This window comes from Coptis chinensis, chromosome 2, assembly GCF_015680905.1.
Source record: "Coptis chinensis isolate HL-2020 chromosome 2, ASM1568090v1, whole genome shotgun sequence".
NCBI lineage: Eukaryota > Viridiplantae > Streptophyta > Magnoliopsida > Ranunculales > Ranunculaceae > Coptis > Coptis chinensis.
Window position 1 is genome coordinate 34,853,976 of NC_141457.1, and position 12,103 is coordinate 34,866,078.

Below are 12,103 nucleotides of genomic sequence, written 5' to 3' on the forward strand. Positions count from 1 at the left end.
GCTCTTGGTTTCTATTTCGGTATCTAGTTCGATATCCGTTGTAGGGAGATCTTGATGGGGTAACTATAGGCATAGTTACTTTGTTATCAACCACTCTTCCGAGCGGAGAGTGGTGATGGCATTTAGCTCACCCACGTTTGTAGTTTCATTACTAGTATTACCGTTTACCTCAAAGGCCGTGTTCTTTGTTCTAGGGTTGGGTATCGCTTGGCCCGGAAACACGCCTTTTGGTTGGGCTTTCTCTTGGGCTAAGCTTGTTGGTTTAAATTATTAACCGATTGTAGAATGTGTTGGTTAGATTGAGCCATGGTTTGGAAAAGTTGTTGGCTCACTTGTATGAAGGTGTCAAGGCGATCGGTTGTGTGGGTGTAATAGTCACGTGGTGGTGTATTTGGAACTATGTCGCGTTGATTATTTATAGGCGGATTGTGATAGTTATTATTTAGGGAACGATACCTCTATTAGCATTATAATTATTATAACTATATTGACCTTGTGCTTGACCTTGTCGAGGTTGTGCTTGGTTGTTATAATTATTATAATTACCCCGACCGTCCTTGTCTCCGGAGGAGCTTGGTTATAAGCGTGTGTTGGCCTAACATATTGATTATTGTACCCGGAGGTGTGACTTGTTGGTTATTTCTCCAACCGAAGTTGGGATTTTGTCTCCAAGGGCGTTAGGTTCACTATTAATAGAACAAGAATGTTCATAGGCTATAGGGATGGGAATTCGGGATCTTTCGGGACTCAAATGAAACTACATGGATTTGAATTTACATTCATGACGGGGATAGGCTTTTGTTGTACAGAAATGGCCTCAACCTTTTTAGTTAGAGATTCGATTAAATTTTTAAGTTCTAGATCGGGTTTTATCTCAAACATACCGGCGGCCTTAACTGTGGAAGAAGAACTAGCGGAGCGGGAGTAATCGTCACTACCCCCCCAGTTGTTATTTCGCTTAGTTTGATCCTCTAAAAATTTGTAAGCCTCATTGGCTCCTTTACTTAGGAAACTACCCCCATTCATTATGTCAAGGACTTCTTTATGGTGGTGTAGAAGTCCTTTGAAAAAGGCACGAACTAACGTGTCTTTAGCTAAGTTATGGTGTGGACACTCTATAAGCAGATCGGTGAAACGATTCCAAGCCTCAGAAAATGATTCATGAGGATTTTGTCGGAAAAAATGAATCTTGGAAAGCATTTCATCCGTCTTTAGGGGTGGGTAAAAATGTTCCATAAACAGCTGAACAAGTTTGGCCCACGAGTCCACAGAATTAGGCGCTTGGGCAGATAACCAAGACGCCGCCTTATCAGCTAAGGTGAAGGGAAATACCCTCAGTTTAATCTGTTCCGTACCAACGGTAGGATGATGGAATGTTGTAAGGACTTGTTCAATCCTACGCATGTGTTGGTAAGGTTTTTCATGGTCTAGACCATGGAAAACGGGTAACAGATTAAATATGTTTGGGGAATTGAAAATCCCCGTTGGTTACGCTAGAACGATGCAAGATTTAGGGCTATCGCCAAAGCTTTATAAAAGTCCGAGAGAGGAGTCTCTCTTTCTTCCCCCATAATATCAGGTGTAGTGTGTGAAATTCTAGATAGGCGTGTTGTATTTATTTCTACGAAAAACAAGCCTGATTATACTAGAATTAAAACTCCTCTGACAGAAGATGCGAGGAGTGGAAGAAGGAGTACCTGAATGCCTCCTTGCTACGCGTTTGAATAGCGTCTTGTTTACGCGTGTTCAGTGTAAATAAGAGATTAGAACACTGAAAAACTTGACAACTCGAAGTTCGAATCAAACCTCGGGAAATCCAGAAATTTCAGCTAAAGAGCTTTTAGTGCTTTTAGTGTAAATTCGAAGTTCCAGAAGAACTTAGCTGTCGGTCGCTCTCATTGAAGCGCCGGGCTTCGGTGTAAGAAGAAAAATTCCAGTAACTTAGCCGCTGGTCGGCTCTCTTTGCTGGCCTTCGGTGTATTGTTGAAATTCCAAAGTAACATAGCGGGTCGCTCTCGCTCTCCTTCTTGGCGAAGTCGGTATTTTTCCGAATTTTTCGACTGAAACGAATAACCACAAAGTATGAATCAAACAAGGGTGGGTGGGTTTAATGGGACTTTAAAATGACTACTTCTACAAAGAAAACAATGCTAAAGTGCAACTAAGATGGCAATGCCATTTGATAACTTGTAAAATGAATAGTCTACCTCTTAAATAAACTATGAATTCACAACGTAAGTAAACTAAACTTAATACTTTTACGTGTCTATTATCAAAGCTTCTACTCTCGATGCGAATTGCACTAAGTGGAGTAGGAAGTTCGTTCCACTCCTAGTTCCCTAGCATGGATTGTTTTCTACGTCTAACTAGTCGCTCTTAAGTCAATGAGAGCTTTACGAAGGGTGTTATACTACGATGAAACTAAAATGAGTCTACGTTGAATTTAACTACGAATACTATGGAAATATGCTTGTTTTTGAATCTAGATAAAGGATTAGAGGGGAATTGAATCCACCTCGAATCCAACTTAATAACCTAGTATAGATTCTTGTATCTCGATTCTCACGTTCTTACGGCAAGAAATTGAGTTCTAATCCCTAGTGTTCATGGCATTTCTACCGAAAAGTACTAACTAGCATGTGAAGTCGTCCACCCATTCTCATCATGAAAACACGACTTTCTAGAGTGGAATAGATTCTACAACCAATTCTATACTAACCACTAAGTTTTCATCAAGGCTTCATCAAACCCTCTAATGGAGGATTTAGCCTTGATTCATCAAACTAACAATTCCCATTAAATCTAAACTAAACATAATGAAAAGATTCTAACTTTATGCGATTTCACTAAACAATAATCGAAATCTAATTAATAACTATGAAATGATAACAAACAATAATGGAATTTAGATCTATAAATCGAAATTGACAAAATAACTATTTTTATTTATCTAATCAATCAAGAACAATAATTTGAGAGTTTAATCTAAAACAAGAATTGAAATGAAATTAAACTTAATTAATCTAATGAAAACTAGATCTAGAATTAAGGTTTAATGGAGGCTAACTAATCTAATTTATTTTCTAACCTAACTATCTACCATTAACAATGAACTAAGCTTTTGTTCTTATACATTCAGATCCAAAAATCGTGCATGGGCTTGGAGCCATGTTTTGGGCCAGAGAATCAGGCCCAAAACCCAATTCTTTCAGTCCAAAAAGGCCTCTTCAGCTGCAGTTGGCTTCCACAGACTTTTCGTCCACTTTTGCTCCTCTGATTGGGTCAAGGCTTGGACCATTGCAAAGCTCTTTCCGAGCCGGTCGTTTTGACATAAGGTAGGCCTCAATCCGAGATCTGAGTCCAAAGATATGGCATTCGGAAGTTCTGCTGACTTTTGCTCCTTTATCTCGCTAAAGTGGCACATTTTCAAAGATAATGGACTTTGAAGCCTGAAATGCATAAAAACACGTAATCAGTATTAACTCTTACTTATTATTCACATAATTGGTCTAACAGTATGATTATTAAGGGGTTAAAACTACAGTTTTGGGCTCTTATCATCAACCAAAATAAAAAAAAAAAAAAAAATAATAATAAAAATAGAATACATCACAATAAGAAGACCACCCACGCCCATTGTGAAACACCAATCTTCCACACAATCCAACCGTTTCCACCATTAAACCATCCACCAATTCAAGTTTTCATACCCACCGTCGTACCTACCATAACCACCACTGTTGGTTTAGTTAGAGTTCATCAAACTCGCATCCACCACCATCTACAAACCCCAAATCAGTAAATAACTTCAATGGCGCAACGACGTAGAATTCTGCCGGAAAATGCGTTTGCTTCCGACAGTTTCGCGCCATTTTATGACGCGGAGATGTTTAAGAGACATTGGAACGGATTGTGGTATTCGAATGGAGGATTTCTATCACTATGATTTGGTAGAACAGTTTTATAAGAAACGAGAAGTGGAGGGAAATAGGATTTTCATTAGGATAGCAGAACGCGGAGGGAAGTTACGAGGCGGTTGTTATCGAGCTATTAGGAATCACCCAGTAACCAACCCAGATCGACCATTCAGGGAATCCAAGAATACTGTAGTTCTGTTTTGATGAAAGATACGGTCATAGAGGGTGAATACAATAGGATATCTCATTGTGTTCGCCAGACGACCCTGAGAACCAATCAACTGGCTGTCGCTCAGTGGATTGGTAAGAACGTCCTCGGGAAAGACAAAGTCAGCGACATCGGACTTCAGTGTCTGCACGTTCTCTGGAATTTGCAAACGAAGGAGTATAATTTCTGCATCCTTGATTTAATTTTGAATGTGATTAGAGGAGTGGGGAAAGAGCCCGGCCTCTTCCGTATTGATCACTAAGATTATGCTCTCATTTAGAGCCGCCGCTAGATCTGTTCCTATTAAGATCAAATTGCCCTCTAATCGTAGTATTTATAAGGAATGCATCAAAAGACTTGGCCGTTATCTGCAGAGAAGGAAGTTGAGTCGGATAATGTAGGGGAAGATATGACATGGTTGGTTGAGGATAATTTTGATAGTCATACTTCTAATTTAGAGCGAATGATAATGCTGCAAACCGGTTTGCGATGCGGTTATCATATCTGTGAAGACATTAGACATAGACAAATCGTGCTTCGAAATAAGCAAACGAACCTTCAGACGATAGTTGAAATGCTCGTAAAGGGTCAGGACGATATCTTGTCTAACATGGAGGTTATCCACAATAATCACCAAGCCCAGTATGCCGTACTCAAGACTGAGATGGAAGCACAGCGCTTGTTCAGGATAGAGATGCTACGACGCATGCCACTTCGTGGATGAGTCCGTCTCACCGAAGTCCGAGAGGCATGGCGTCGTCGCCGCCGCAGCGGATGGCTCAAGCCATTCGTCACCTGAGCCGTCTCCATCTCGGGGACCATCTTCTTCACTGCGCCTAGGTGTGCACCATCGATTGTGTCCTTTAATTACATTGTTTTTATTGTTTTGTTAGTGGAATTTTATTTTAGTAGTTAGATTGAGTATTAAGTTGTTAATTTTCGATTGCTTGGATTTCATATTATTTTAATATAATTTATTTTGATTATCTTTCGTATAGTTGTCTTGGAGTAAAAGTTGAAAATTAGGCCGATACCGGCATATCTATGATTTTTTTGTAGCGGTAGCATGATATGTAGGAGAGTTTAGAAGTTACTATTCTAAACCAAGTTTAAAAGATACCAGGGTTGTTAGGAAATCAAAGACATGGTTAGTTCCGTTTTTGGGTTTGGCAGTTTCCTATTTCCGGAAATTGCCTTAAAACAATTTGGCAACTTGCCGATTCGTTTTGGAAACCCAGAACCTATTTAAACTTCCATCATACTACACTCACAACCCACACTACACCCCACAATCATCTTTCACTTTTCACTCCAGCCCTTTTTCTAGTTTTTTCTTGTTTTTTTCTTAGAAACTCACTTTCAAGACTCTACGAAGGCTTCAAGCAGAGCGACTTCGCCTACTTTACTGTAAATCGAAAATTCACTAGCGCCTACGCTTCAAGTAAAGCGACCCAGCTAAAAAACACTGTAATTTCAAAACCAAAGAGCGACTTCGGGCTCTATATCTGGCCAGCGCCAGCTCTCTCCAATAATCACGAAATTTTCGATTTTCCGAGGTTCTTCCGTGTTTTCGCAGCTATTCTACAAGTAGTGTTGAGATGACACCACCTATAGTGATTCCTGAACAGTCTTTTGAAGACTTGATGGGAACCTATACCTATGGAGCATCGTTCGCCGGCGGATCGTGCAATTAGGATGGCGGCATCTTACGGTGAGTGATGACGATTCTTTTTCACCTAAGCTAACTGAATTCTTCTATAATAATATTATTTTTTTTGTACCCAAGAAGGAGAACAAAAATTTTCCCTTTATTGATGATGGTACGACTATGGAATTCAATAAACACTTGATAGCTTTGGTTTCGGGGTTGCCATTACGACCACTATGCACACGTGGGGATATATGACGGATAACTTCATACCTATATGAATATGCCTATTTCCATGAGTATTATGGGGAAGGGTATTTCATTATCATGGACCAAGACCAATATAACATCGCCCGAAAGTAGCCTATCACTGAATGTAGGCACAACCATGTTGTTCATCATGATGAACATTCTAGGGAACGGCAGTTTACTTACGCCAATAATACCGGTGGTGGCGTTTTTCCTTGCTTTAGGTGGACGCGTCGAGGTATGACATTCCCGAAGTTTTAGTTGCTACTCTGAAGCGAGCCCATACCTTGAGGCATAAGTACCTTCTTATGCCTGTTTTGGTTTGTCGCCTTATGGCTTGCTTACCCGATTACGTACCGATTACCGATTGGAAAAGGGTCGAAATCATGAGACCTACCAATCGCGGTGGTAAGATCATTCCGAGCCATGACTTGGCGGGATGGCAGGTGCAACCACATTTGGTTGCTCCTTACACCCCATCAGACCAAATAACACTAGAGAGGTTAGCAATAGTTGATGATACGGCGTAAAGGCGTGGCAAGTTGTTATGGCATGGCGGGATGCGAAAAGAACCTCATATAGAAGAGGAGGATGACGAGTAGATATTGGGGTGCAGGTAAGTTTTAGTTAAGTTAGTGTCTGCTTATGTCCCAAGCAATTTAATTCTGTTAACCCCATAATGGGTGGAACTCTTATAGTGTTGCGTCAGGTTTTATTTCCTATATTAGTACGTTAACATTGTTTTGCGGATGTTTACGAATTTCCCGCGTTTTCAATGGTATTTTTCCTACCCTCTTTATTTAAACGCTTTGAGGACAAAGCATGCTTTTTGTTTGGGGGCATAGAAACACGTGTAATTAAGACATCTGTTAGGATAGAGATATGTATAATGTGCACTTGTTTTCTAGTTAAAATTTCGAAAATTCAAAAATATAAATAAAAAAATATATATATATATATGCTATACACTTAGGAATATTGGTATTGTTTTCTTTCTCCATGCTCTTAACAATCTAGAAGTCTCACGTAGCTGTTGCATCAGAATAATTGTTAGAAACTTAGGTTAATATGTAGGTAATAATCTTTGCATCTATCTATAAATTTATTACATGAGTATCTATGATTGTTAGCAGTAAGTTTCTGAAATCTAGGCTAGAGTACTTATTCTACAAATCCTGTGAGAATATAGCCTAAAGCATTATATGAGCGAAACATGTGAGAAATGACACAAGGGAGAAGTTAAATCCGGATAGAGAAATCACACGTCCACTTGCTTGATCACTAAACCATATCCTAAGCGAGAATTTAGGCATTTCTTTTGGATCGATATAGCCGTAAATTCAAACCTATGAATTATTTTCCTAATTAGCCGCCACTCGAGCCCTTTCATTAGCCCTTCCATAAACCACAATTCCTTTACCCTGTTACAAAACAAAAAAAAAAAAAAAAAAAAAAAAAAAAAGAGAATAAATCAACCTACCCAATTTAGAATAAGTCTGAGAATAGAATGAGTGAAGAAAGAAGAAGAGAAAAAACCTGTGTAAACAAAAAAAATTGTTAGTTGCTTCAGAAAATAAAGAAAAGAAGTTTCCATCCAAAGAAAAGAAAAATAGAAATAAAATAAAAACTCCAAAAAAAAAAAAAATAGAATAAAAGGGAGTCAAAAGCCAAAGAAAAGAAAAAGAAAAATATGGCTAAGGATGGAAACAAAGTATAGAAGCAAAAGAAAATAACAAGGTTTTCTCTAGTTACATAATATGAAGACTCTATTATCTCAGACTTGTCCTCTAGAATATCCATTTCCTTCCTTCTTAAACCATCTCCTAATCCCCGCAACACCTAATAAAGACCTCTAGCTCAATTAGGAATAGGTTAGTGTGATAGTAAGTGGCAGATGTGTTTGATCGACCCCGGCTTCCTTGATGTCATTGAGATTGTAAGGTAAAGTGTGCCCACTGCATTAACCGGAGTATTAAACTTGAGTGGAAAAATCGAGAGAGGTTTTTGTCTTGACATTTATGTGAGGACCTACTTAAGGACGCTTATTCCGAAGTTCTCGAAACAAACACGCTAAACATTTCATAGTATTACTCATTGTTATATGTTTATTGTAGATGATTGATTATTATGCATATATTAACTTAGGTTTTTACTGTTATTCTTATGTAATTGCTATAGAGATGTATAGATAGTTGAGCATGAAGGGAAAACAATTGTTTTAATTCTTAGTCGTTGTAGTATAGATGAAGTTTGTGAGTACCTTCATTGGAAAACTCTCACGAGGCTATAACTTCGTCCACTAGGGAATTCCTAGTGGTTTAAGGCCTTGTTGCATATGGTCAATGCAATCGCGACTCAATGAAAGCGAGAGTAGTTAGAACTCCATTTTTGGTCACTTATTCTAATTTCTCATATTTGCTTGAGGACAAGCAAAATCTTTGTTTGGGGTGGTTTGATAAGAGCCCAAAACTGTAGTTTTAACCCCTTAATAATCATACGGTTAGACCAATTATATGAATAATAAGTAAGAGTTAATACTGATTACGTGTTTTTATGCATTTCAGGCTTCAAAGTCCATTATGTGCAGAAATGTGCCACATTAGCGAGATAAGGAGCAAAAGTCAGCAGAACTTCCGAATGCCATATCTTTGGACTCAGACATCGGATTGAGGCCTACCTTATGTCAAAACGACCGGCTCGGAAAGAGCTTTCCAATGGTCTAAGCCTTGACCCAATCAGAGGAGCAGAAGTGGACGAAAAGTCTGTGGAAGCCAACTGCAGCTGAAGAGGCCTTTTTGGACTGAAAGAATTGGGTTTTGGGCCTGATTCTCTGGCCCAACCCATGGCTCCAAGCCCATGCACGAATTTTGGATCTGGATGTATAAAAACAAAAGCTTAGCTCTTTGTTAATGGTAGCTAGTTAGACCTAAATTAAGATATAGAATTCTAGATCTAGTTTATTTAATTAAATTAAGTTTTAGCTCCATTTAAATTCTTGTTTTAGATTAAATCTCTGAATCATTGTTCTTGATTGATTAGATAAATAAAGTAGTATTTTTATCAAGTTCGAATTTGTCATTTCCATTTTAGATCTAAATTCAATTCTTGTCATTGTTTTATTCCAGCCATTAAATTAGATTCATTATTGCTAAATTAAGTAATTCTCAATTTCTCACATTATGTTTAGTTTAGATTCAATGGTAAATGTTAGATTGATGACTCAAGGCTAAACCTCCATTAGAGGGGTTGATGAAGCCTTGATGAAAACTTAGTTGTTTAGTATAGAAACGTTGTAGAATCTATTCCACTATAGAAGGTCGTGTTTCGCCATGAGAATGGGTGGGCGACCTCACATGCTAGTTAGTACTTGGTAGAAATACCATGAACACTAGGGATTAGACTCGAAATTCTTGCCGTGAAAACGTAAGAATCGAGATACCACAATCTATGCTAGGTCATTAAGTTAGATTCGAGGTGGATTCAATTCCCCTCTAATTCCTTTATCTAGAGTCAAACAATAGTATTTCCATAGCATTTGTAGTTAATTTCTAGTAATCATCTTAATTAAGTATCGTAGTTTAATATTTCGTAAATCTCTCATTGACTTAAGACTGATTTCTTAGACTTAGAGAACAATTCGTGCTAGAGAACTAGGAGTGGAACGAACTTCCTACTCCACTTAGTGCAATTCGCATCGAGAGTAGAAACTTTGATAATAGACTCGTAAAAGGATAAGTTATAGTTTACTTACGTTGTGAATTCATAGTTCATTTCGTAGGTAGACTATTCATTTTACATTTATCAAAAAGGAAACAAGACTTTTTAATACTACACATAAAATATTTTTGGTCTTTTTAAAAAAAAAAATTAGAAAATTAGAAATATACTATTGTATCTATTATAAGAAAATGCCTAGTTTTTGCAAAATGTTAATATATCACCCTCAAATAGAAATATGTTTTGTCCTCAAAGTATGAAAATATAAGGAAAGAGATTACCATAGAAACATGAGCAAAAATGGTGATAATACGCAACCCCCATATAAGGTTGGGGCGTGTGTTGTTTGTTATAGAACGAGAAATACGTAGTTTATTATACTAAGGATAATTATCCTACTATGAAATATCTTTTTGGGCTTTTGTATTTTTGAAAACATATGAAATGCATGAAAGAAAAATGGAAAAATTTGGCATGATGTATATGTATTACCTTCTACTCATATACCAAATTCCACAAGAAAACAAATAAAACAAGCAGATATAATATTAAACATATAATTAAACTTATACTAAACGTCATACACGTAAGAAAGAAAAATAAAAATAAAAATAAAAATATCCAACTATACATACACTAGGGAAATTCCTAGACAGAAGATAAGAGCCCAAAACTGTAGTTTTAACCTCTTCACAATAATACTTTTAGACCAATTATGCGAGTAATAAATAAGAGTTAATGCTGATTACGTGTTTTTATGTATTTTAGGCATTGAAGTCAATTATGTGCAGAAATGTGTCACTTTGGCGAGATAAAGGAGTAAGGGTTGGTTACTAAGAAGTTCTGTGATTAAAAGCCAAGATTCAAGGAGAAAAAGCCTTTGCAAAGCCCGGTCAAAGCTGAAAAGTCAAAGTCAACGCGGGTAGAAATAGCATACCTAGAAGTCAGCAGAACTTTCGAAGACCATATCTTTGGGTTCATACCTCAGAATTGGGCCTACCTTATGCCAAAACGACCGGCGTGGAATCAGCTTTCCAATGGTTCAAATCTTGACCCAATCAGAGGAGCAGAAGTGGACGACAAGTTTATAGAAGTTAAATCCAGCTGAAAAGGCTTATGTGGACTGAAGAAATTGGGTTTTGGGCTCGATTTTCCGGCCCAAAATATGGCTCCTCAGCCCATGCACGAAAATGTGGATCTGGTCTCCTCCATTTCAACACACAAGACTTAGCTCTTAAGCAAGTAGCCATTAGAGAATAATGGAGATCTAGTTTTCACTCCATTAATTAATTAGTTTTCATTTTCATCTTGTATTAATTTAGTTATTGAATCATTGTTTATTCTTCATCAGATCAATAAAATAGTTAGTTCTTCATAATTTCGGTTTTGATTTATTAAAGCACTTAGCTCTAATTTAAATTACTTATGTGTGTTAAGGGTTTTATTGCGCAAGATGTAATGGGAAGGTTTATCTAATTGGACACTAGTGGATGGTGGAACTAGGTCTCTTTGGTGGATTTTGGTAGTTCTGGTTAAAATGGGGTGGAACCAATGCTCTATTCAGATTGTTGTAAGTACCTTGTCCTTGTCTGAATGTATTTGGTGGTTTGACATGATTGGTGAATGAACCCTGGGGGTGGTTGGGTTTGTAGAATTGGATGTTGCCTCCATGGTGCATTTGGTACATTGAAAACACAGAGTTCTTCTAGGTGAAGTGATGATATGTTGGTGATCGAGCAAGGGACAATTGGTATTTATATGGTTTAAGCGTGAGAAAGAAAGTGTATGGTGATGTGGGCAACCTTAAGTAACACATAACTGATCCTCAAACCGCCCTTAGAAGAATGGAGATTGCGTACTTCTAAGGGTTGGTCTATATAGAATCCATGGCCCGTTTTGTTTTTTTTTGGAAAAATCACATAACTATTGATGTATTGAGAACCTTACATAATGAGAACGGAGAAAAACAACTATTTTAAAAAATAAATGTAAAATAAAGAAAGAAAAAATTATATACTCGTTCCACAGGTTCACACTTACTCAAACGACGAGTAAACAGTGTTTTACAAAGAATATGCGAGATATACTAGAACTAAGGTTCCGGCACTTACAACCACACACTCCAAGTGGAGTGGTTCGGTTACCTTAATGATGCACTCCCATGGAATGCATCGAGAAAACACGATGTGTCTTTTATATTCAAGACTATATGTGGGGTCGTTTTAAGTTAGATTCCCTAAGACTATGCATATGAGATGGATGATATGCTGTTAACTATATACTAATAATCTAAATAGTTGGGGTTCTTTATAAAAAAACATATGACAACATACACCCCCAAATAGAATAAAATGATACATTTGG